General features: G+C 47.2%; 1 protein-coding gene across 1 annotated transcript in view; it reads left to right on the forward strand.

Moving 5' to 3' along the window:
* Positions 1-374: 374 nt before the first annotated feature.
* Positions 375-26,176, forward strand: part of AHNAK2 (AHNAK nucleoprotein 2) — a 74,968-nt gene continuing 49,166 nt past the window's right edge. The window contains exon 1 of the mRNA XM_074996385.1: positions 375-543. The gene's annotated coding sequence lies outside the window, so the exon portion shown is untranslated. The remainder of the gene's footprint in view (positions 544-26,176) is intronic.

Below are 26,176 nucleotides of genomic sequence, written 5' to 3' on the forward strand. Positions count from 1 at the left end.
GGAACAAACCTCAGGAAAAGAGATGTTTGCTTTGTTTTCTCTCTCAATCCTCATCAGTTGCCAGTGACAAGGAAGTTGGTCTGTCTCTCCACCCTGTATAGAGACAAGTGCTCGTAGTTGTAGGCTCTCCACGCTACAGAGCATGCATTGAAAGCCACACACCGCTCCCCTACATCCCAGTGTGAATTCCTAGCAAGGAACAAGCACAGAGACTGTTGGTCCTGCCCTAAGTGAAGAATTACAGCTGCTGCTGCAGTACACTGGATATTGAATTTCACAGGCTGCGTAATCTGCGCCTGCACTATTTGGCTTGGAGTAGACAACAAGCCTCACCGGGACTCAGCCACTCCCTTTCTGACTGTAGAGAAACGCCCAAGTCTACATAGAAGGAAAATTGTTTTGCCGAATTTCTGCCCTGCCCTTTTTCCAAATGCAATAGAGAGGGAGAGGGGGAGAAAGAGCCAGAGCTTGGGGCAGGCTCTGCATTGGTGTTCTGGGCTATTTCAACTTCAGGGCAACTTTTGAGAACTTCAGTTACTTTTGGTAAGTTTGTTTAAACATCCCTCTCTCTTTCTATGCTGCAGTTTGCTCAAGTTTGCAGTAAATGAGGGGAGTCTTACTTCAGAATGGTAGCTGTGGGTGAGTTCTGATCTAATGACTGTCAGATTATAAAAGTGCCATGCTACCAGCTAGGCACTTGATCAGTGAAATGTACACAGATACATACAGAGACTGTCCGAAATCTGGTGATGCTGAGGGAGGAAAATAGCAGAGAGTTAAAATAAGGTGTGCCTAAATATAAAGCATGATGCTGCTCACAGAGTAAAATGCTTCTATGTTTCATTTATCTAGTTCTTGCATTTGGAGAAGCAGTGTTAGAGATTAGCAAGCAAATTCACAGCCCGCTTGAGAATGTTCTGATTTCTTTGCTTGAAACAGGAGACTCCACACTCATGCAGGGACCTATCGAAAGCGTTCAGTGCGTGATCAGCATTGAGCTCTGCACGCATCATAAGATTCAACAACTTGTCTGTTTTGGACACATTTCTTTCCCTCCTCCCCACTCTCTGTACTTTACAGTGAAACCCCTCACAGTGAACGAGGACATAGTGAACCTGTTAATACTAATTTAAAAATCCTGCTCCCCAGTTATTTCAATGCACCACAAAGGACAGTTTGCAATATGCTTGCAAGTGAAGTTCTCTTATGATGATGAGTCTCCAGTATATGGTTTCTACTTTATGCATATACAGCAAGGAGTCCTCTGGCACCTTAAAGACTAACAAATTTATTTGGGCGTAAGTTTTCATGGGCTGTGGCTCACTTTATCAGATGCAACAAGTGGTATGCATACAGTTATGTTTTACAGTAGATAATGTGCTCCCACATGAGGAATAATGCATGTATGTGTTCTGTGTGTCAGTAAATACCATATATAATGTGTGTAGAATCATAATATATGTGCATGGCACTAAATACCCTGTGTGTTGATAATATATGAGGCTAGAATCAACTTCAAAGATTTGTGAAACAAGAAAGTCTGCACCATACAAGTATCTGATTATATCTACCCACTGTTTATAGACCACTGGTGTCAGGATAACTGTAACTATTGCTTTTCTTTTACAGGTTGTTATATTAAAGAATAACCATATATAAATTATTCACAGCCCCAAAGATTGTTTCCTCCCAAACCATTTTGCTAGTGTCCTCATTATATACCCAGTGATTTAGGAGTTTAATCAGCACTATAAAATGCATCATGCCTGACAACTTTTGATTGGGCTGCAGGATTTTTTCTTCATAACTGAGAAGTGGGGTTGAAACCTTTATTTGCAATAATATTAAACTCTAAAACAGTCTTGCTTCAATGTTCACAAATTCTATGCTGCCTTTAGCTTCTCTGTTGGCTAATGTCAATTTTTAGCTGAAATAGCATAAACAAACTTTCTTGATCTCATCATTTTGCTGTTTTTGGTGTTGCACTCTCGAAAAGTAAACTCAATTATTACATTACCTGGTTTGTGTAAATCTTCTTAAAGTAAAGCCAGTTTGACTGTGTACTTTGCACTTAGAACTAATTCACTGAAGATGGCTAAATTCCAATCTACTGTACTACTGTTTTTAGTATGAAATATGGCAAGGTTTTTCACTCAGTAAGGGTCGTTAGTGTTAACTCTCCAGGGTTTGGAGACCATGAATATTTCAGGTTATTAATCATCTTGGGAAAGCAATCTGACTTCTCCAAAGCGAGGTCAACATGACTTTTTTCACTTTTGGCTGGACATGACGATTATCACTGCAGTGAAATCCAGCCCTCTGTCTATAATGCATAGTGCTTCACTTTGGAAGAGGTGACATTGTTTACAAAGGCAGGAATGAGGAGTAAGATATTACTCAATGTAAATAAGATGACAGAACGTGGCCTTTAGTGATTTATTGCAAGAGATATTCTGCTCTTGGCAAAGCAATAAGAATTTATGCTCTTGGCACTGAGTCTCTAAAGAATCACCAGAGTTCTTGTTCTTGAATATATTGACTTGGGTGGGGAAAGGGTCTCTGTTATACTGTAGCACCAGAAAAAACATTAAGGCGCTGAAATAACAATCAGTCAGGGAATAAACGGGGGCATTTAAAAGTGTGAAAGTAGCCTACAACGTGTCACCTATTGGTAGCCATTCCTGTGAGCTATAAAAATCGGTCCATGATATATAGCCGGCCACACGCACTTTGGAAAAGTCAGGGCTGTCACCCTCTGGAAGAACAACTTAGCACGCTGCTGCTCGGACGAAAGCTGCAGGTACTGGGTCAGTTAAACAATGGCTCCTTAATGCTGCAGAGATCCCCTTGGAACACGCATGAATGCCTCTGCCTGAAGGTGGGGAACCTGACATTCCAGAAATGCAGGGAGGGCTCCATAGATCAGGCAGGACCAAGCCTCTGCCATAAAACTGGAGCTCCCACATTTTGCCTCCTCTCTGGGTTCTCGTGCCCGCCCTTTTTTTCCTATACAGGCTGCCCAGCAATGGCCCATCCCACATGCTGTAGCTCCCAGTGCTTACAGCACTGCCTCTGCCTTCTGGAAAGGCTATAGTATGGAGGGACTAGCTGGGAGCTCCCTCTCTCTGCTGCTCTGAGGCTAGGCTAGCCAGAGATCCAGGCACTTGGCTTGGAGATGCCACAGGTTAGAAGAGGTAAGACAGCTTCTGCGCCATCTTCAGGATGAGTGAGGATGTGAACAGCAGCGGTGCCAGGCTCCAGGCACAGGAAGGGTAAAGGTGTGACCAGCAAGGGCCCCTCAACTCACTCAACAGCCAGGCACACGTCCTCCTCCAGAGATTGTAAACTGGGGCTTCACTACCTGGAGTGGTGGAACCAAAGTACAAGGGAAAGGATGGGACCCTTCGTGGGCTACCTCCTTCTTAATGACCTTCCTATTTCAAAAAAAAAGGGGGCATTTCCTTCTGAGCAGGGCGGGGCAGACGTGCCTGAGCTAACTGCGCACAGGCTAGCACCAAAAATAGCATGTCTGGGACAGCACAGGTGGCTGCTCAGGCAAGCCAGCCAAGTACACACCCTGTGGCTCAGGTGGGGTTGTGTTTGGGGCCACCGACCTGCACAGCTGCCTGGGCTGCAGTGGCCACACCGCCATTTTTCAGTGCTAGCTTGAGCACAGCTGGCACACAGTACGTCAGCATGAGCTGGGGACCACCCTTCCCAGCCAGGCCTGCCAATGGGAGGGAGGCCAATGGGCCCTTCGAATCACCAGGCTCCAGGGCTCCCAGATGCTGCCATAGCTACTGAGGCAGCGACGGCAGCTGGAGACCTGGGCCCCTTAAATTGCAAATCTGGGGGCTGGAGGTGGGAGGAAACGTGGCATACTCTGGGCAGCGCTGAGGGCCAGCCCTGCTCCTTCTATCTGAGGTCCCACCCCTTCTGGGGCACAATGCCAGCACCCCCCTCTCCTGGCCCTGGTGGCTGTCAGACCCACTGCTCCCTCCACAAATGCAGATGGACCCACCGAAGGCCATAGTTGGGTAAATAAAGCCACTGAACAACAGCGCCTTCTTGTGGCAGTCAAGGGTATCAACATTTCTGTGTCGGAGAACACATAATGGCTGTGCGTCATTCGGAATCTGATAGTGGTCCCTCACTGGGGCAAAGAGGGAAAACAATGACTTTAATGATTACTGAAAGTAATCCAGAGGGGTTAATATGCAGAAGCAATAAAGGATGTAGCTGGTGCAAAGCCCTATCCTGCTCCTAACAGCAAAATACCCACTGACGATGAGCAGAGCAAGTTCTGGCCCACAGTGACAGCACATGATCACAAGCCAAATTTAAGGTAGCAGAAACACAAACAAGTGGTGCAGCAGGGGTATCAAAGAGTGCAGCCAAGTAAATATTTCTCTTTCTCTGTAGAACGTTACTTTTTTATCCAGCTGCAAATAAATCAGATTTCTATAATTGCCAAGCCTGCTAAAAAAACCCATAAATATCCAGTCTCCTGTTCACACAGCAAATCAAAGTGCTCACCACTTAACTTGGATTGCAAGAGACTAGATTGCAAGATTTAGTAGACAACTGAAACAGCATCACTGTAACTGCCATTGTCATCACTGCAGCTATCTGGTTTTAAAGTACAGGTTGAACCTCTCTAATCCAGAACTCTCTTGGCCGGCAAACTCTGTAATCTGGCATGATTTTAGTTAGCTGGAAAACCGCTAACAGGTGTGGCCAACTTTCTCATGGTGGTCCTATAAAGTTTGTTTACAGCCACCAGTCTTGGCTCTCTCAGTGTTCTGTGCTATTATTTAGCCATTGTTTACCCCTAAATGTCTTCTAAGAGCCCGGTGAGCAGTGGAAGTGTTGGTAATGTGCTAGAAAATATTGGCTTCCTGTCATCTGGAAAATTCTCTCATCTGGAACCAGTCAGGTCCCGAGGGTGCTGGAGGAGAGAGGATCAACCTGTACCAGTCTACCTTCTGCCTCCACTCTTGCTCCACATGTTGAGAGCTAAGGACTCTCCTGTTGAGGGGTGAATCTTCTCAGGTGCCTGCTGACTGTGGTTCTAGGATGGCTTCCAGCTCTTCCAGAGTTAGGGATCAATCTTCTAAACTTTTGTCTCACCTCGTTCACTACCTGGAGTCAAGCAAGCTGGCTGCCTTCCCCCTGTCTAAATTAGCTTAATGAAATAATGAGAGTTCCATGGTCACAACCATTATCTGCTGTACAAGAGCACCTTGCAAGCTGCAATCAGTTCTAGATAGCTGACGTATTCCCTGTGATGCTGCCTAAGTCCTAGAAGGGTCCCTCCCCCTCTGCTTCTTAAGAATCTCCTTGGAGCCGTCATGTCTTTCCAATTGTCCCCGGCTCTGACAGCTTTCACCCTTCAGCCAATGGTGATCTAAAGTTCTTTACCATTCCACTGTACCCAGATGTCCTGTCTTTCCTTGCCTCTGCTATGCTTGGACCTTGTGCTGCTCCCACCATCAAATCCCAGCAAATTTATTTGAAGGGCTGTGGCAAAGAATAAGAGTGAATACTCAAAATACACATGCAAGGATGGAAATTGTGAGGGCACTGTGGTGTCTATTTACCTTTGTTGGGAGGACTATTTAATTAATAGCTATACAATATTCTGAAGATGAGAAGTGGATTATAAATAGCATTTAATCATTTTAAGTATTGCATCTCCAGCAAATGTTAGAATTAAGGTTTGACGTGTCCATTCAATTCAGATAAGCATCCAAAATCCCCGATATTTTATGTGAAGTGTGCTCAACTTTTTTCAGAAAGTCCAAAGGGCTTTAAGAAATCAGTGCAGAAATTTGAAAAAGTTTCCTCATGAAATGGCTAACATTTCCTGATCTTAGCTGAGCCTTTCCTGTACTATTTCTGCTTCTGATATCATCTGATGGCAGATTAGAGAAGTATGCAGAAATGTCATTAAACATTTCTCAACATTTTAGAAGCTCAGGCGAGGCCAGACTTTGGTGTGGTTCATGGTTTAGGTGAAAGCTTGAGTCAATAATTATTTTATCTGAACTATCTCCTAGCACTAGTTAAAGCTGAATTCTTGAACATTATGGACCAGATTATGAAAAAATTAGACACCTTCTTGTAGAGCAAAATGTGCATACAATTCTGTGCCTAACTAAAGTAAGCAATACTGAACTAGCAAATTGAGTAATTATGTGACCATTTATCTGATTTTCGTACACAGTTGTGGGAATGGTGTGCAAATTATGTGAGCAATTGCAAGCCTAACTTTTTATAATCAGGTTTAATATTTACAGTTGTCAATAGAAAAATAAGACTAGTTAGTGAAGAGTGATATGTCACTAGTAAACTCTTAACACTCTGTTCCTTGCGGGTATAATATGACCGTTAATTAACTATTATAACATGGTCAGCAATAGAAAACAAGATGTTTTCTAGAAATAGTGAACACACATTTTCATAGAGGGAGATTAAAGTTCCTTTGGTGATTTGCAAGGAGCAGGGTGGAAACAGAAGTTGCATGAAACAATTGTGGAAGGAAAAAAAATTAGTGATGTATTCCATTGTATTTGGATTTTGTATCCATAGTGGATTTAAGAACTCTTTTAGTCAGTCTGGCAGGGATTTACGAAGGAAATGGATTTGATAAAGTTAACTCAGGAGTGATCCAACTGCACTTTTTATAACTGTCTGTCTTTAACGTTTTAGAAAAGCTGATTGGAATAAATATACAGTAAACGCTTTCATACCAAGCATTCTATCATCCAGAACTCTCATATAACTGGCATTTTAAGCATAAGTAAATTTGAGTTATGTTTTCTATAAGTGCAGTATAGAGAAAGTAAATACAAACAAATACAGCAAATACAGTATGTTTACTGTGTACAATACTACTGTTGTTGGTGAATGAAGTACTCCGCATACATTTTTGTTTGTTTCTTAATATCTAATCTTGTTTTTCTTGAGTGTTATGCGTTGCTGGGTATACCTCTCTATTATGCAGAATATTTGAATATCCGGCAATGGGGCTGCCAGATATGAAAGAGTTTTCTGTATTGGGTGATGAGGGAAAATCAGACACCTCAAATCTTATGAGGCCAGATAAAACTAACTGGTAAATTGTATGTTCTATTGGCCAAATACATAAACTCTCTTAACCCAAAAGAAAACCAAAAAGCTGCCAAAAGAAGCCTAGTGCTTGCAGATTACTCTCTGGGTGTGTGTAATGCCTACATATACTGTTTGTTTCTAAGAAAGTAAGTAGAGACTCTACTGTATGCAGCTACTAATGGTCTGATTCTTGAGGAGGTTAGTCCAGTTAGTGACTTTGTAGTAGCCAGTGGTGTCCAACCAGGACTACTGAGCATGCCAAGCCCTTTGTTATGTGCAGTGTTTGCAAAGGAGCTCTTGTAACTCTCCTCCACTCCACATAGTCTGTTGATCCTGAGTCAGTGGAATTGTCCACTTTACAGCTGCACAAGTCCATTTTAGTCTGTGGGCCTCCTGCAGAAGAACATAGTAACATGCCAATATAAATGAGGAACACGGGCGAGGGAATTCAAAGGATGTTCTTACTAAGAGTTTCAGTTATCCAGGGATGTTAACTATAAAATAGCACAGAATGGAAATAAAAGAGGTAAAATGTGAACATAGGAAGGGGAGGAGGACAGCAGCACAGATGGCCCAGAATAGCAGTGATCGGTGGGTCCCTAAGACTGAGTTCTAAGAGAAAGTACCAGCATTGATTTTGGGTAAGCAACCACTGCAACAACTTATTAATGGTTGCGGTGGATTCGCCATCACTGGAAAGCAAGACCGGGTGCTTTTCTAAACGATATGCTGTAGTTCAGAGACAGCTGTTGGAGCTGCAGCAGGATTTAATTCTAGGGAAGTCCTATGGCCATTGTTTTGTAGGTCAGATGAGCAAAACAGTCCTTTCTGGCCTTAAAATCTATAACAGTTCCCATTGCAGCTGCTACCAAGTGTGGCTGATGGGAGATCGGTAGTTAGTAGGGACTGTCAGTTATTGTAGGTAGGCACAGTCTCTTGCCCAATGACACCCCATCTTAGATGAAACTCCTGGCACTGCCGCAATTCAAATATGAATGGAACAATGTGCACATCTACTGATTAAAAAACAAAACACTCCTTCCTGTTAAAGGATGGGCCACAAACAGCGTGGGAAATAATTTCACAGTAGCAGCAGAGGAGACCCCTGATGGCAGATGTACTTTCAGTGGTGTTACGAAAGGAGGACTTTACTATGTATACACGTGTGAGGTAGCAATATCATAGCTAGCCAGTTAAGATTAGATGACTCTGATTTAGATTAGATTAGCCAGGATTTGTGGCAAGGTGTTTTGGGGGAGAGGCTAATTTTGTTTCAATTCTTAAAATGCCCGTGAAGGAGATTTCAAACTCATGCAACCCCCTGAAAAGAAGCTTATTTTTGGGTCCAGTTCAGCCAGTTCTGCACATCAAACTCCTGAGTCCAAGATAACTAACTCTGGATACAGAAGAGCATGCCAGGAAACCATAAGAGAAGAAGCAGCACAGTAAGAATGCCGAACTGTTACACCCACTGAAAATTGGCAAGCGGAGAGGCCTCTGGCATTCTGCCAAGGTAGCAGCTATCTCATCCATTCCAAAGTCACATGTCATAACTACTTCTGAAGAGCACTCCCACAAGAACAGAAAACATCGAAGCCCAGCCAAAGATAACTCTCTCCTCTCTTGAGAACACTGAGAATACTGACAGGGGCAGCACATCCCTGGAAAAGCCTGCAAGCAACAGCCCATATGCAATGGAGTCACCTCAGCCATCAGACAAGCCATTGCAGAAGGAACTGTTTTGAGAGGTGGCAAGGGAGTCAGAAGGCCTTTGAAGTTCATAGAGCAGATGTGCTGACACATGACCCAAAGCAGCAACATAATTCTCTCATGGTTCAGGTCATGTGCCCTGGCTTCTGTCTTACACATCTCTACTTGTATGTTTGATTAACAGGCCACATTTGCTGTGTGTGGACTTCTGGGTTGATTTACAATTGACTTTTCTTTAGTGGCAGCTGTAATAGTTATCACTGGAGCCAGCAGATACAGATCCCTTCCACATGACAAGCGTGTGGACCTTCTGTTATGCTGACCAAGCCATACGGCTGGGACAAGGAAACAAAGATCAGTCTCTTACTAGCACTCCTGTGGGTGGGGAACTGCAGGTAAACTCGGGTGCTGGATAAAGCACTGACAGCTGTATTGATGCTTTAACAGCACAGTCTTGGAGTAGGGTGGAGACAGGACTGCAGAGTCCCAGTGAGTACTCCCAAAAATATGCATTATGGGTCTGATTCACCACTGCTCAGAACCTGGCAGGATAAGTCCTCCAGTGCAAAATGAGTGCAAAATAGATGCTACCAAATCAATCAAAATCTGATTCCCCTACATTTTTCTCTTTTTAAAATGCGTAATTGTGGGGGGGAAGTGGGGGAACCCACCTCTCCTTCCAAATCTCTGCTTCAGATGGCCTAAACAGCACGACATCTGGGCTGGCTGACATGCCAACAGCAAGAAGGTGTGAAGAAGCAGGCAACTGACAATGATCAGACGCAGTAGGTTGCTTGGAGACGTGGATGTGTCTGGTCAGTTTTAAGTACTCCCAGCTCACAAAAAAGGGAACTTTGGCACCCTAAGTTGGTACAAGATGGGCCTGCCTAGGTGCTGGGCTTTCAATAATACTACCTGCCTCTCACAGAGCACTTTTCATCTGCAGAGATCAAAGCACTTTGCAATTTAGATCAATATTGTATTTTATAGATAGGGAAACTGAGGCAGGAAGCAGGACTGTTACTTACCCAAGGTTACCAGCAGACTGGGGGCAGAGACAGGACTACACTTCAAGTCTGCTAACTTCCACTCCAGAAGTAGTACCGTATGATTGTTGCCCTATTTTTAAAGTCTCTACCAAGGAAGAAAAATCTGAGAGTGAAAATGTCGCTATGAGGAAGGTGGAATTAAATATGTGGCCTGTCAAGCTTCATATTGTTTTTACAGTGATGCAACAATTGAATTGCTTATCTTATTGCTTCTTTCTACTTATCCAGTGTATTACGATCTTAGAGCCTCAAACGAGGATTATGGTCTTCCTGGTAGGTGCCATACAGCCAGGTAACAATACAGTCTCTGCCCCATAAAGCAGACAAATGGTCTCAGAGGGGTAGCTGTGCTAGTCTGTAGCTGTACACACACACACACACACACACACACACACACAACCAAGCAGGCCTGTAGCACCTTAAAGACCAACAATTTTATTTATTAGTTAATGAGCTTTATGGATAACCCACGAAAGCTCATTACCTAATAAATAAAATTGTTAGTCTTTAAGGTGCTACAGGCCTGCTTGTTTTGTTGTTGTTGTTGTTGTTGTTTTTACAGACAAATGGGTGAGGCTGGAGGAGGGAGGGAAGGTGACATTTAAAAAAGCAGATAGTTTTAGCAAGAAAAAAAAAAAGAAATCCTTTCAGAAGCAGTTGGGTTTGGTTCACTGTGGGTTTCCAAGAACTCTCTTTCAGTGCTTTCTAAACATCATAGGTACCTGCTGCTTGGAGCAACATGACAGCTGCACTTCTTCGGTAAATCCAACAGCACCGCACAGTAGTAGTTAGCGTTAATGTTCTGACCCTGCTACAGGCGGCGCTGTCATTCTGCTGTCATACAGAAGAGCAGCGTATCAGACCAGGGCTGCAGCACTGAAATCTCTGTTCCAGAGAAATCAGGAATGGAGGGTTTGGGAGGTATACTTAGTTATTTATGTAAAGAAAACATTTTACATAATTGGCAGCTTTCAGTCTTAAGTGTTTTTGTTTATGGCAGCATATAGGTGGGGTTGATAAAATGTCTGTTACCTGCATCTGCCCTTTTAACTACTCACCCGCTCCTCAGGAATAGCTTCTTCTCAGACCTATGCACAATGAAGCTATAGCGGGAGCCCCACAAAACCTGCCTATCCAGCATTTCTTGATTCTTAGAGGGACTGGCAGTAAAAACAGTGTCAAGTGCCCTGAAAGGAGAAAAAAGGAGGCAAATAATCAAATGACCTAGCTTATGAGCTCTCAGATATCCAGCTCACCCAGACTGGGATATATTGGAAACCTTGTAGGAAGGTGAAGAAACAGTAAATATGAACACATCTTAATAGAAGTGAACACCCACAGCTCCTGGGAAAGCTGTGAGAATGGCCCCCTAGACAGATATTTAACAGCAACGAAGGGTCCTGTGGCACCTTATAGACTAACAGAAAAGTTTTGAGCATGAGCTTTCGTGAGCACAGACTCACTTCATCAGATGCTGGCCTTGGAAATCTGCAGGGCCAGGTATAAATAAATACAGAATACAATACAAAAGCAGCTAAATACAAAAGCAGCTTCCCCTCCCTTGGTGTTCACACCTCCACATTAACTGCTGGTAGTAAGCCTCACCCTTGCTGATGGAGCTAACCTTGTTATCACCACCCTTGCTCTGGCTTATTTATACCTGGCCCTGCAGATTTCCAAGACCAGCATCTGATGAAGTGAGTCTGTGCTCATGAAAGCTCATGCTCAAAACTTTTCTGTTAGCCTGTAAGGTGCCACAGGACCCTTCGTTGCTGTTACAGATCCAGACTAACACAGCTACCCCTCTGATACTAGACAGATATTGTGCCTTGTACCGTATTTAAAGGGGATGTAAAATCAACATTGATTGGGACACCAGTTTTTAGGGAGAACACTTTACTGAGGTCAGTGCCAGTGCACCATTACTGTGGTCTACAGTGTATAACACAGATATGTTGAAGATTTCTTTATTACTACATTGTAATATATCCTTAGAAAATCCTGAGCCAGGATGACCTGAAAGAACAGGTGTTGGATCTGTCAGTTATCTTTGTTACAACTATCGTAGTACACAGGGATCCACATCGCATTCAAGGACTCCAGCATAGTAGGTGCTGCACAAACACATCAAATCTCCCCAAGAATGTTTTACTAATGATGGAGACAGTGTGGTCAGCTGGACAGGGCACTGTTTTTGCACTCACAGTACCCAGGTTCTATGGGTGGCTGTGCTACTGGCTGACCTTGGGCAAGTCACTCCCTTGCCTGTGTCTCAGTTTCTTCTCCAAAATGGGAACAGTAATACTAACCTCCTTTTAAAGTGCTTTGAGATCTACTCAGAAAAGTGCTATATAACAGGTATTAATTATTACTTAAGTAAATGCATTGTTGTCAGTTATATGTATACACATAATTAGAAGGCTTTTGGACTGAAAAGACAGCTGGCAAAGAAGTAATTTCCTAGCTCTCTGTTAGGGCTGGATTCAATACACACGCTGGCTGACTTCCTTGCCAGTGTTGGAAACAATTGTGTTCTCAGGGCTTGGTTGGTTCTGTTTCTTTTGACAATGAGAGAGCAGGGAAGATGTGGAAGAGTAAATGTGAAGTATTTTCCTTCTACTAATTCACTGTGGGAGATAGCTCTAGTCCTGGTCTGCAAGGCAGCAGCTTGTTCTAGCCTTGGCTCTGGCAGTGACTTCTTGTGAAACTTTGTGCTAGTCACTTCACTGTGCTGCGTCAGTTTCTATCACAGCAGAACAGCAATAGAAGTTCTAGTCTTCCTTTATAAGGCCCTTTGAGAGCTCAGATACCTCATGTAAGTTATCCTATAAATCGGGCCCCACCAATTTCTCAGCTGTGTAAAATGCATCACAGACTGTGAAATCTGGTCTCCCTTGTGAAATCTGGCTATCATAGGGGAACAGGGTTATTGGCGCTTTGACTTCTCCATTGCCTTCAGAGCTGGGCAGCTGGAGAGCAGGGGATGTCGGCTGGACACCCAACCCACAAGGCATGCCAGCAGAAGCAGAGAAGTATGGCTTTGCCGCCCTTACTTGTGTGCTGCTGCTGGTGGCAGTGTTGCCTTCAGAGCTGGGTGCTTGGCCAGCAAAGGCAGCTCTCTGGCTGTGCAGCTTTAAAGGCATCACAGCTGCCAGTAGCATCACAGAAGTAAGGGCAGCAGAGTATGTTATTGGTACCCTTATTGCTCTGCTGCTGCTGCTGTCAGCGCTGTCTCTAGGGCTGGATTCCTGGCCAGCAGCTGCCATTCTCTGGCCACCCAGCTCTGAAGGCAGCGCTGAAGTACGAGTGGGAATGCCGTGACCCCCCTGCATTGCCCGAAGGTAGTTTGCGACGCTCCAACCTTTTGGGTTGGGAACACCCCAACCCCACCCCGCCACCACTTGAACACTGTGAAATTTAAGATTTAAGTATCTGAAACTGTCAAACTTCAGATTTTTTTTAGATGCTATGACCATGAAATTTACCAGAATAGATTGTGAATTTGGGCCCTATCTGTCAATGAAGGTAAGAGTAAAGTGACAAAATAGTTACATTTTTGTGAAAATATTTAATGGTAAACAGATTCAAAAGCTAACCTTAAACAAATTCAGTAGTTATGACCAAGCACAAGATGGACAGGACCATATAGTTTCCCCTTGGTACTTAATATGCCATAATATCAGTTTCACAGGAGTCCAGAAAAGCTGTGCTCAATAGAACAAAATCTGGGTGGTTGAGGAGTTAGTCCTATGTAATGAACTGAGCAGCAGCTACCAGTGACGTCCCATGAACTGTGTGCCTTTCAGATTAGAGCACTGTCCTGTAACCAAGTCATTTATCTCATGTTCACCAATTAAAACAGACTGCACACTTCCAAATGTCTACAAGGAAGTCAGTGGCTCTTTGGAATGGCACTGTTGGAATCTCTCTCAAGAGAGCTACATATGCAGGGAGCTCACATAATTTTCCACAGAGGGCACTACCAAGTGCTGAAACCCTTTGAAAATAGTTCTGAAATTGGAAAAATACTGAACAAAGAGGCAGCATGCAGGCTGGGGTTGGATATCCAATGTCAGCAGAAAAATGTTGTTTTTTCCTATAGGCAATAATAGCTCATCCTGATATTTATAGAGCTTGAAAGAAAAGGGTTATTTAAAGTAGATTACAAAGCAACAATAATATATATCTTGTCAATGGGGCCGACAGCCACCATAGGCCTGGAGGCAAGATGGGAGGGGGACCCGGCTCCCCACTCCTGGAAGGGGTGGAGCCAAGGGTGGAAGGGGCAGGGCTTAGGACAGTCACTTCAGTGATGATGGCATCCGGAGCACTGCGCCCCTTTGAAATGCCAGGTGCTGGGGCAACTGCTCCCTTTCCCCCTCTTCCCTCCATCTGCAGGCCTGCATCTTACCTGCTAGACTATGGGTTAAGCAGTAAGTTATTCTGCCTTAGAAATGGCTTGAACTTTACTTTAGATAGGAACCATCTTCCTGCAGATAGGAAATTCTTTCTTTAAACACACAGATCGGTAGCCTGGGCCAGTGGCCTGGGCACCCAAACTGTGAAGCAGGGCATCAGTTATGTTCCCTACTCTACTAGTGATTTGCTGCGTAAAGCAAGTCATATCAGCTATGTTTCCTCTCTCCACCTCCCCCCACATGCCTCGTGCATTTAGATTATCAGCTCTTGGGGGGCAGAGTCTGCCTCTCACTTTGTGTTTGTACAGCACCTAGCACAATGGGACTCTGACCTTGGTTGAGGTGTCTCAATCCGACCACAGTTCAAATAATGCTAATAGAAACTGAGAAAATTAAAACCATTGGCATCCACGTCAATTGGATCAGAGAAAATGCTACTGAGTGAGCAAGCTGAGAATGCCTTCGGCAGCGTTCTCTCTGTTTTTCGCAGCTGTGGGTGGAATGCATTTTGTTATGTGCACCAAGGCATGTGCAAATGAGTACCACCAATAGAAACACATGCTGCCCACTGTGGGTGTCTGTGGGTTCTGCTAATCAGTTGGGCAGCATCTGACTCTCTACTCAGTGGCCACCCAAGTGCTCAGCTCACAGGGAACACTGGCTGTGGGGTCTCAGCCCCGAGGGACATGTGTCTTGTAGTCTTTGGATTCATACCATAATGCTGAGTGAGAGCTCCCAGTACTGCACCTTGCACAAATAAGATTTTCTATGTTTTATTTTAGATGGAGGCGCTGTTTGGATCATTGTCAATTATAGCCAACCCAGCCACACCGTTCCCATTTCCTAATGTTTTCCACTCTCAGTATTCTTTTTAATGTTGGTGGAGCCTGTGCCAAAAAAGGTGTTTCCTTCCACAGTCTCCTCAGATTGTTTTGTAATTCCATTTCTCAGCCCCCAGAGAATGAAGGTTAGCCATAAGAATGCTTTTGGCTATCAGATTCATGTGCGGTTTCCTACAGCAACAAATAAAAGCCTTAGTCAGGAACTGGCAGCGAGCTCTAAACACACATTTTTAGAGAAATTACCTCGAGTTTTCTTAATTTATGTGGCACTTGGTTGCCATACAACAGCACCCTTGAGGAGCTGCTTGTGCTTTTGGAGTAAAAGCCTTAAAGAAAATTTGCCAAAGCATACTACAGTGAAATTGAAGATCACAGACCAAATTCTGCAGCTATACCAGTGTAAATACAATCCAGCTACACTAAAGTCAGTGGAGCTCGTCTGAATTGGCACCATTGGAACAGAATATGCCCCTATCTACCTTAACAGATGTTTACAGAAAGAAGTTAATCCCATGTATTTGGTATATTCTCCTCCCTAATTTGACCGCAGCACAGGGATTAGGTAGACAAGGAAGTGGTTTGCAATCTGCGGTGTAATGTCACTGCAGTCATGCTTGAAAAAGAATATCTTCAGCCTTCCAGTGAGAAGTGATGAATGAGGCTGTAACAACAGCACGACTCAGCTAGATGAAGTAGTGACGCAGCCCAGCCATTTGTCTTCTCTTCAGCTCCACCGCTTCTGGACTCTAAACTTTCCCCTTCTTCTAACAGCCACACTCAGTAAGAAGAAACGCATGCAGCCCCTTTGAGCTTGAACTGTTCAGCAGGGAGATGTTCATGTTAATTAGAAACTGGATGGGCATGTTTTTAGACTGCCCCTTTCGTACACGTGGACTTTTAACAGCTGTGCGTTCTCCGGTGTTAGAATTTGCATTGATAAAGCTCATTGAGCCCACTTGCGCCTTTAGGAGTTTGTTCAGTGTGGGCCCATGTGGCAGCGTTTTTCAAGTGTGTGTGGGTGTTTCCACTCGCGCAGCGATGAGCACATATATACATACTACTTGCATTGTTCACACACACAAAGGCTGTAAAGAAGCCCACTGGAAAGTCAATTCTAAGAGTTCAGCCATGCACACAGAATCTGCCAAGTAGAATCATAGAATCCTAGGGCTGGAAGAGACCTCAGGAGGTCATTGAGTCCAGCCCCTGCCCAAAGAAACCACAGGGCAAAAACATATTTCAGAAGTAATTAACTCTTTTCTCAAACTCAATCCATTCAAATACATCACAAGTCAGTACAACTTGTTGAGCATGGTTTGTGCTCCGGAAAGAGAGTCAGGAAATCCTGAGTGCTAACATTCCTCGTTCTTTGCTGAAGTTGCTTATTGTGTGAATACAGCACTTGGAAACCTGATCCTGAGCCCTTTTCAAAATCTGCCCCTTTTGATTTGCTAGTCAGAGTTGCTGAGCCCTTGTCACTTTCACGATCAGAGGTGGGAATTCAACTTCTCTGAATATCAGGCTGCTAACATCTTAACCTCAGTTTCCCCATACATAAAATGGGTATTAACATAGGTAATAAATATGTAATACAGTAAGGTCTCAGAATATGCAAATCCAGCGTATGTGACCCCTCTCTTATGTGGCTGATCCCCAGTTCATACTATACATATTTCATATGTACTTTGAAGATGGTGGGGCAAATTTTGTTCTCAGTGACATGGACATAAATCTGGACTGACACTTGAATCTGACTCAAAGCATACAATACACAAAATCCTTTAATTACTGCTACGAATGTCAAAATGCTGTTAAAATCACAGTTGAAGCAGGAATCTGATACCTGTATCATATAAATAGTTAACAATGGTTCAGATTTCGGTGACGATCTTTTACCGAGCATTTTTTCCTCTCATGCAAAGCAGACTGGACACTGTCAAGCTAAGTGGTGCAGTCATACTTTGCTGGGTTTTGTTCTTGTTTTACTGACCAGGAGCCCTGTCTTGCAAACACTTGCTACTGGGCCCAGTGCTTAATGTTGGATGTAGTCCCATTGAAATTAATGGGGCTTTTCACTATAAAAAATATTGTGCCTTACAGTAAATAGTTGCAGGATCAGGCCCGCATTTTACCAAGCATTTTAACTTGTTTTGTTGCTTGATGTTATTATTTCCATAAAATCTAATGCCTAATTTAAAAAAAAATGAAAAGAGATGCATTGATTCTTATCTGCTGATTCTGGGCAGGAAGCCTGGAACATTAGCTCATTAGAATTTAGCTGCAGTTGAGTCATCCTAAGGCAGGATAGCAGGTTCTTTAGGATTAAGTTCAGTTTGCCTTTGCAGTCCTAAGAACACAAGGGCTACGTCTACACGTGAAGCCTACATCGAAGTAGCCTATTTCGATGTGGCGACATCGAAATAGGCTATTTCAATGAATAGCGTCTACACGTCCTCCAGAGCTGGCAACGTCGATGTTCAACTTCGACGTTGCACAGCCCAACATCGAAATAGGCGCAGCGAGGAAACGTCTACACGCCCAAGTAGCACACATCGAAATAGGGGTGCCAGGCACAGCTGCAGACAGGGTCACCGGGCGGACTAGCGCTTCTGGGGCAACAGCTTGCCGCTCCCTTAAAGGGCCCCTCCCAGACACACTCAGCCTGCACAGCACGCGGTCTGAGGAGCCATAGGCACACAGACCCCGGGCGCCGCAGTCATGGACCCCCAGCAGCAGCAGCAGCAGCTAGAGGTCCACCCAGCCCTCCCGGCAGGAGCAGGGCTTGCCCTGCTCCGTGCCATGCGGGAGGCAGCTGAGCACCTCCTTGCCCCAGAGGAGGAGATGCCCCCAGGGCAGCAGGGCTCAACCCCTACCCCTGCAGCACCCTGCCCCCGCCCCCGCCTCACACGCCAGCGGCTGCGGAGCTACCCCACCAGCACCGACTGGTGGGAGCGGCTGGTGCTTGGGGAGTGGGACGACGACCGCTGGCTCAGGAACTTCAGGATGAGCCGGCAGACATTTCTGGAGCTGTGCCAGTGGCTCACCCCCGCACTCAGGCACCAGGACACCGCCATGCGGCGTGCCCTCACAGTGCAGAAACGGGTCGGCATCACTGTCTGGAAGCTGGCCACTCCAGACAGCTACCGATCTGTGGGCCAGCAGTTTGGTGTCGGCAAGGCCACCATCGGGGCTGTCTTCATGGAGGTAAGCGAACCCACAGGGGGAGGGCAGGGCAGCCAGGGCAGGGGGGCCAGGGCAGGGCAGGGCAGCCAGGGCAGGGCAGGGCAGGGCCACGCACACCCTGCTCACCCCTCATTGGTGCTGTCCCATGTGGTTTCTCTGCAGGTTGTGCGTGCCGTCAACGCCATGCTCCTGCACAGGCTCGTGAGGCTGGGGGACCCAGATGCCACCATCGCCGCCTTTGCCACCCTGGGCTTCCACAACTGCTTCGGGGCTCTGGATGGGACTCACATCCCCATCCGCGCCCCGCATCACAGTGGAGGACGATACCTGAATCGAAAGGGCTACCATTCTGTCGTCCTCCAGGCCTTGGTGGACAGCCGGGGACGTTTCCAGGACATTTATGTGGGCTGGCCTGGCAGCACCCACGACGCCCGGGTTTTCCGGAACTCGGGCCTGTGCTGCCGGCTGGAGGTGGGGACCTACATCCCCCAGCGGGAGATCCCTCTGGGGGACACCACCATGCCCTTCTGCGTCATCGCAGATGCAGCCTACCCCCTCCAGCCGTGGCTCATGCACCCCTACACAGGCCATCTCTCCGCTAGCCAGGAGCGCTTCAACGAGCGCCTGAACCATGTGCGCCAGGTGGTGGAGCGCTCATTTGGCCGCCTGAAGGGACGCTGGAGATGTCTCCTGACCCGCCTGGATGCAGGCCCCAACAACATCCCCCAGATTGTGGGTGCCTGCTGCACCCTGCACAATTTGGTCGAGAGCAAGGGGGAGACCTTTTTCCAGGGCTGGGCTGCGGAGGCCGGCAGGGCACACGTCCAGCCACCTGCTGCCCCCAGTCGGCAGGTGGACCCCGAGGGGACCCGGGTCCGGGAGGCCCTGCGGGCCCACTTTGATGAACAGGCCGCGGGGTGAACTCTGCCCAGGCCCCCTACTGCCCGCCCCTTCCTCCCCCACACTCCTGCCCCAACGCCTACACCATGGAGCACCCCACCGCACCCCCCTCCCACTTGTCCTGGACAAATGACAGCACGCACTTGTGGCTGAACGTAAACTTTTTTTTTCTTTCCGAACCCTTTTTTTTTTAACTGTAAATAAATATTTGAACCACAAACCAAAAACTATGTACAAACATTGAACAAAAGCAATATGTACAAAAATAAAACAATACAAAGAAACAACTGTCCGCAATAATAAAAAGAAAACCAGGGAGGATAAAGGGGAGAACTATTTACATGGGGGGGACGGGGCAAACTGGGGGCCGAAAACAACAGGGTCCAACTATATACAAGGGGGGGGGCCACGTCCCGGGCCCCTCGCCCCTATAGCCCGGCACTGGGCGTTGGCGGCCGGGAGCCCCGCCGCGATCGCAGCCTGGTCCGTGGCTGGGTGGGAGCGGGCTGGACTGGAAGGTACGGTGGCCGGCGAGTGTCAGGTGGCTCCAGGGGTCCCTCGGCGCTCCGGCCCTCGCCGGTGGGTGGCGGGGCAACAGCGGACGGGACGGCAACGGGCGGAGCAGCTGGTGGTGGGGCTGCAGGAGCAGGCAGGGCGGGCGATGTTGCGGCTGGCGCGGCATGGGGGGCCAGGTAGTCCACCAAGCGGTTAAATGTCTCCATGTAGGCCCCCCATGCCTCCTGGCACCAGGCCAGCGCCCGCTCCTGCAGCTGGAGGTGCTGCTCCGTGACCTCCAGCTGCCGACGGTGGATGGCCAGCAGCTGGGGGTCCGTCGCCGTCGGCGGTTGGTGGCGCGGGGTCCGCCGTCTAGCCCGCCGTGGGGCCGGTCGGTCCTCGGCCGAGGGGCTGCCCTGGAGCGATGGTCCCGGAGGGCTCTCCGGGACGACTGACGCCTCGCCGGCGCTCTCTTCCGGTCCTTCTGATGGTGCAGGTGCAGGACACAGGAGAGGAGGTGGGGAAGAAGAATGGAGACAGGCGTTATTGTGGGCCCCGAGCCGTGGCCTTTGTCCCCCCGCCCTGTGCTGCAGGTTCCCCATCCCCGTCCCCGGGAGATGCTGCTGTGATGGATGGGGTTCAGGGGTCCCCCTGCCCTGCACCCCGTCCCCTGGTGGGAGCGACTCTCACTTCACCCCCCAGGGTCTGACAGCAGGAGAGGTTTCTTAGGCCACAGATGCCCAGTTTCTCCCAGGAGTGACAGCACCAGCTGTCGGAAGAGACAGTCCTTCCAACCCATCCTGGGGAGAAGACCCCAAGGGGGGCCCCTCTGGGATGCAGCTTTCCCCCTCCTCAGGCTGGCTGCCTACCAGCTCTCCCTTCCCCTAGCCTCTCCCTGTGGCCCCCGCCCTCGCCCCCCAATTCCAAGCCAGCTCGGCTCCTCCCTCCTGTTTGTTCAGGGCAGAGGTGTCACCTGCCAGCTGTAGCCCCAGGATCCTCCTTTGCCCCTGGGAGCTATTCGGCTCTTGTTGCTCATATGTAGCCTGAGTCTCCCTTTGGCACTCCCCCCACTCCATCACATGCTGCTGCTGCGGGGTGTCCCACCCCCTCCTCCCGGGGGCCCCTCGAGGTTCCGCTCCCCCCTGGCCCGGGGATGGGGCATGGCACTGTCATGTGGGGTGGGGGGGGCAGGGGCTGATGGCTGCAGTGCTGTGAGGGACATGGCCCTGCTGTCCTTGGGGCCATGGCCATGTGAGCATGTGGGGGGCCCTGGACACATATCTCTTACCCCCGCCCCTCAAGCCCAGGGGTGTCCACCAGAGGGGGGTACCTACCTGTCGGTCCGCTCCCACAGTCCGGAGATCCCCGGGGGGCGGAGGCCCTGCTGCTGCTCCGGGATGGCAGGAGGAGGATCTGCAGCCCGGATTCTGCGGAGGAGGAGCCCCCCTCCTCCTCCTCCTCCTCATCCTCCTGCCACGATGTCCTGGGGGTGGCCTCCGGGGGGGGCCCCCGGGGTGCGGGACTTGCCTCCGGGGCAGACTCCGTCTGCAGGGCCTGCTGGGGCTCGTCGGCCGAGGTGTCAAGGGTGGCTGGAGGGGAGGAGGTGTGCCGGGAGCCCAGGATGTCCCTGAGCTCCCTGTAAAAGGGGCAAGTGACGGGGGCGGCCCCAGATCGGCTGGCCGCATCCCGGGCCCAGGAGTAACCCTGCCGCAGCTCCTTGACCTTACTCCTGACGTGGTCAGGAGTGCGGGCAGGGTGACCCCAGGCAGCCAGGCCGTCGGCCAGCCGAGCGAACGCATCCACGTTCCGCCTCTTGCTCCCCATTACCTGGAGCACCTCCTCCTCGCTCCAGAGCCCCAGTAGGTCCCGCAGCTTGGCCTCCGTCCAGGAGGGGCCCCGCTGCCGCTTGCCAGCCTGGCTGCCCTGGCTCCCTTGGGGGGGGTCCCCTGGGGGGGCTGCCGGCCAGCCGTCGCAGCTGTGTGGGGCTGAGGGTGGTGCAGGCTGGCCGCGTGTGCAGGCTGCAGCCTGCACGTTCCCTCAGCTTCCTGCAGAGGAAGGGAGGGGGAGGGGACCTTTAAGGGGCCGCTCCATGCGGCCACTAGTGAGCTGAGGGGCTGGAGAGAGCGTCTCTCAACCCCCCAGCTGATGGCCGCCATGGAGGACCCGGCAATTTCGACGTTGCGGGACGCGGATCGTCTACACGGTCCCTACTTCGACGTTGAACGTAACATCGAAGTAGGGCGCTATTCCGATCCCCTCATGAGGTTAGCGACTTCGACGTCTCGCCGCCTAACGTCGAAGTTAACTTCGAAATAGCGCCCGACGCGTGTAGCCGCGACGGGCGCTATTTCGAAGTTAGTGCTGCTACTTCGAAGTAGTGTGCACGTGTAGACACAGCTAAGAAAATATATGCGTAGGACTGAAAGGGATCTACAGTCATTATGGCCAGGTCTACACTATAAAAGAAATTTGACTTAAGATATGCGACACTTTAGCTATGAGAATTGCATAGGGGGACTCAACATACCCTAAGTCAAATTTCTGGCTTGACCTCTCTGTAGGAGGTCAATGGAAGAAATTCTCCCTTTGATGTCCCTTACTCCCTGAGACTGCATGAAGGACCAGAGTCGACCGGAACTGCCTCAACATTCCATTTAGCACCTTCCTACTCGATGTGCTAAATTGAAACTTGGAAGATCAACATCCAGATTGTCAGTCTTCACCTAAGTATAGATGTGTCCTGGCTATCTCAGGCAACCCTAGCCAATCACACCTTTCACAAACTGATCATGTGCCAAAGCTAAGTTTCTTTCCCCCATTCCTCCCATATGAAGGCTGTTCCAGAATCATGCCCTTCAGATGACGAGAAACTTTTTAATTTCCAGCTTAAATAAAATTTACTTGTGGCTGGTTTATATTCACCTGTTCTTGTACTAACACAGTCAGTTCACCCAAATAGCGCTTCTCCTTCCCTGGTGTTTCACCCTGATGTGTTTATAGAGAGCAATCCACTCCCCTCTCAGGCATTGTTTGCAAGGCTGAACAAGCCAACTCTTTTTAGAAGACAGGGACAAGTTTCTGCTCCTTTGTAAGGGACCAGTGTGTACCTTGCTCGACAAACAAAAGGTTCACTGCAGAGAATGAACGGGAGGCTAAGGCTATGACTATGCTCACATGCTTGCTAATCACAGAGTAAGGCAGTGTACAATGACATATGTTCAGCAATCCACCCTCACCTATTACCTATCCTTTACCATTTCTTGGTATCTGTAGAGTACCCACTCTTTGTACAAAATGGGCCTGATTTTCTGCTCTCTTGCAATGGAGTGTAGTAACTATAACTGTGCAAAGTGAGTGTAAATCTGATTTGAACAGGTGTATGTGATAACACAAGCCACAAGGGAGTGGAGACTCCAGCCTGCATGCTGTTAAATAGGTCTGAGGGAGCCTGCGTCTAAGGCTTGGTGTACGCTAAGCAGGTAAATCGACTGGAGATAGACAATTCTAGCTATGGCAATTGCATAGCTAGAATTGACTTGTCTGCAGTCGACCTACCTGGCCATCTTCATTGAGGGAGTTCGATGTGAGAAACTCTCCTATTGACCTCCCTTACTCCTTGTGATATTGAGTGCAGGGATCAACTGTTGACCCCAGATAGTGTGAATTTGTGCATCTACCGGGTACGCAAAATCGAACTCTAGAAGATCTGCTCAGTAGTGTAGACATGCCCTATGTGGCTCAGATTCCCTTTTCACTTGCATTGGATTTATATTGGTGTAACTCCTTTGACCTCAGTGGAGTCACTCCTGATTTACAGTGAGATCAGAATCAGGACAAGGTGTCCAATTTACTCTCCTGGTTCAGCTCCCCATACTCACCAGGAAGTTGTGTTTGGGTTGCAACCTACCAGCCACTGGTGCTTTAAGCTGCTTGAGGGCTGCTGATAACCTAAGTAACCCACTTCAATGATAGGCAGAAGCAAAGGAAAAATTCTTGCTGTCTATACCATTGGTTAGGTCAATTTAATTAGATTGCTCAGGGATGTGGCTTTTTCACACCCTTGAGCAATGTAGCTGGCTTGCCTTCACTTTTTGGGTGTAGACTAGGCTTGAGGCTGGGTAGCTCCACCACTGTCTCCTTCTTTGGCCTTTCTGGCACACTTCCTGGGCTGTGTCTGTTACCCATTCAAGGAAGTGGGACTTCACAGTCCAGATGCCTTAGGCTCTCAGGACTAGCACTAAACCCCAGAAGACGTCACAGTGGCTCATGCACATCTCTTGCAAAGAGCTAGTCTTGTGGAGACTCTAGTTTTACCCTTTAACTTGTCAGGAACACGTGCCAATTGAAGCACATCACCCAAAGAATTTGGAAAAAAAAAACTTCTATCAAATTGCCTTTTACATTTGGCTGCACACACACACACACACAAAAGATGCTGATTGACAAGAACATGTGAAAACTCACAAATGCCCACACCCGTTTCCCTGCTTAAGTTTCTTTACCACTTTGACAAATCCACTGGCAGTTCTCTAGGGTGTCCAGAATCCCACTCCAGCAGCTCCTGGCTTTTCTGAATTATGGAGTCTCCTTTCTCTTTTCCAGTTCAGCTTCCTTTGGTCTTGTCCTGAACTGAATGGATCCCAGAGTCAGAAAAGACACTCTGCTACAAAAACACATGCCCTTAGTTCCTCCCTCTTGGTCTAAGCTTCCTTTGTCTGGTTCTGAGAGTCTCTCTGTGTGGTCTTACCAGTAACCTTGGGTTCCTCATTTCCCTTTTCTGCTCCAAACCCCCTACCTCCTTCAGAAAAGCTGGAGAAAACTGGTTCTCCTCACTTCAGCCACCCTGTTGTCCTAAGGTGGTTCCATCTGAATGGGAGACATTCAAGTTAGCAACTCTTCATTAACAACAAGAAGTCCTGTGGCACCTTACAGAATAACAGATATTTAGAAGCATAAACTTTTGCGGGCAAAGACCCACTTCGATGAAGCGGGTCTTTGCCCGCGAAAGCTTATGTTCCAAAATATCTGTTAGTCTATAAGGTGCCACAGGACTTCTTGTTGTTTTTGAAGATACAGACTAACTTGGCTACCCCTCTGATAACTCTTCATTGTCCCTAGAATGGGAGAGACATGCAATAGCCCTAAGAACAGATGGTGTCATTAATTAATTCAGTAATGCAGTAACAATAAAATCAACTAGAATTCATAAATTGTGCATAGATTCTCCAAACCATCACAGCTCCCATTACATCCCACCTCTGAACACAGCACTGCTTTTCTTTGTGAAGAAAATATTAACGTGTAGCTCCAGGGAGAATACACTATGAATTTATTTTAATTCACAGATGTGAATAGTTCTCCATGCCAAGCTACATGACTTTTTTTTTAAAAGACAGTTACATATTTAGATGAAGATGCTACTTAATAGAACTACTTTGTACATCTGGAATTACTATGCATCGGGATTAGTAATGCAAAGTAAGAAACGTTTTTAGATTTGTGAAACAATGCCATCCCTCTCAGTTCATTCACTACCTGTGTCTGCTACATCTAGAAATTACAGTGCAGTTTTGTCTACTATCTGAGACTTAGCAGGAAACCCAAGGCACTATCAAGGAGATGTTTTTTTTGTGATTTTGAAAATGATGCTCACTATTGTTTACAATAACCCTTATGAAACGTACAGCTGAAATCTGATTCCTTAACTAAACCACATTTCTCTGTGTTGTGCATGGACATTGGTTTGTAATTTTTGAGTGGCCTAGTAGTGCTGATTGAGGGCATTGATGCTGGTTCTGGGGAGGGAGCGGTGCATGGTGAAGAGTATTAAGTCCCTTACAATACACACACTGTGGTTCACATGGACTTTGCAAAAACTATAATAAGCTGATAAATCAAATTTGTGATCTTTGAGCTCTAGTGCTCTGTTCCTCTGCAACAGCCATGAACTTATGATCCTGGCTGTATTTTCTAACCACTTGAGGATAATTATCTAATTGCCATAACTGCCAGTTCAGAAAACAGATTATGATTATTTGACTGAAGTGATCCCTTTCATCCTTTCATGGTTAGAACATTTTGGGCCAAATTTACCCCCATGTAACTCTATTGGGCCAGATTTTCAAAAGAGATCAGCTCGCAGTTAAGAATCAAAATATACAGTCAAGATTTTTCAGAAGAGCTCAGTGTTTTGGGTGATATGCTTTTTTGACAATCTGGTTCTTTATTTAGGTGCCTAAAAAGTACAAGTTTTTTTTATTGGAGATATAGAGCCAGTTGGGGGTGCTTAGTACCATGCTTGGAAATTTGTCTCCTTCAAGTCAACCCAACTAAACGTTAATTTTGTTGGTCAACAGAAATGTGCTAGAGATGAAGATGGCTCTATCAAGGTTTATCTGTAAATCTGACTTCCTCTCTGTAAACCAAGAGTTTACAGTTTCTGGAAATGCTCTCTGAATTAGAAAGT

This window comes from Carettochelys insculpta, chromosome 6 (assembly GCF_033958435.1).
Source record: "Carettochelys insculpta isolate YL-2023 chromosome 6, ASM3395843v1, whole genome shotgun sequence".
NCBI lineage: Eukaryota > Metazoa > Chordata > Testudines > Carettochelyidae > Carettochelys > Carettochelys insculpta.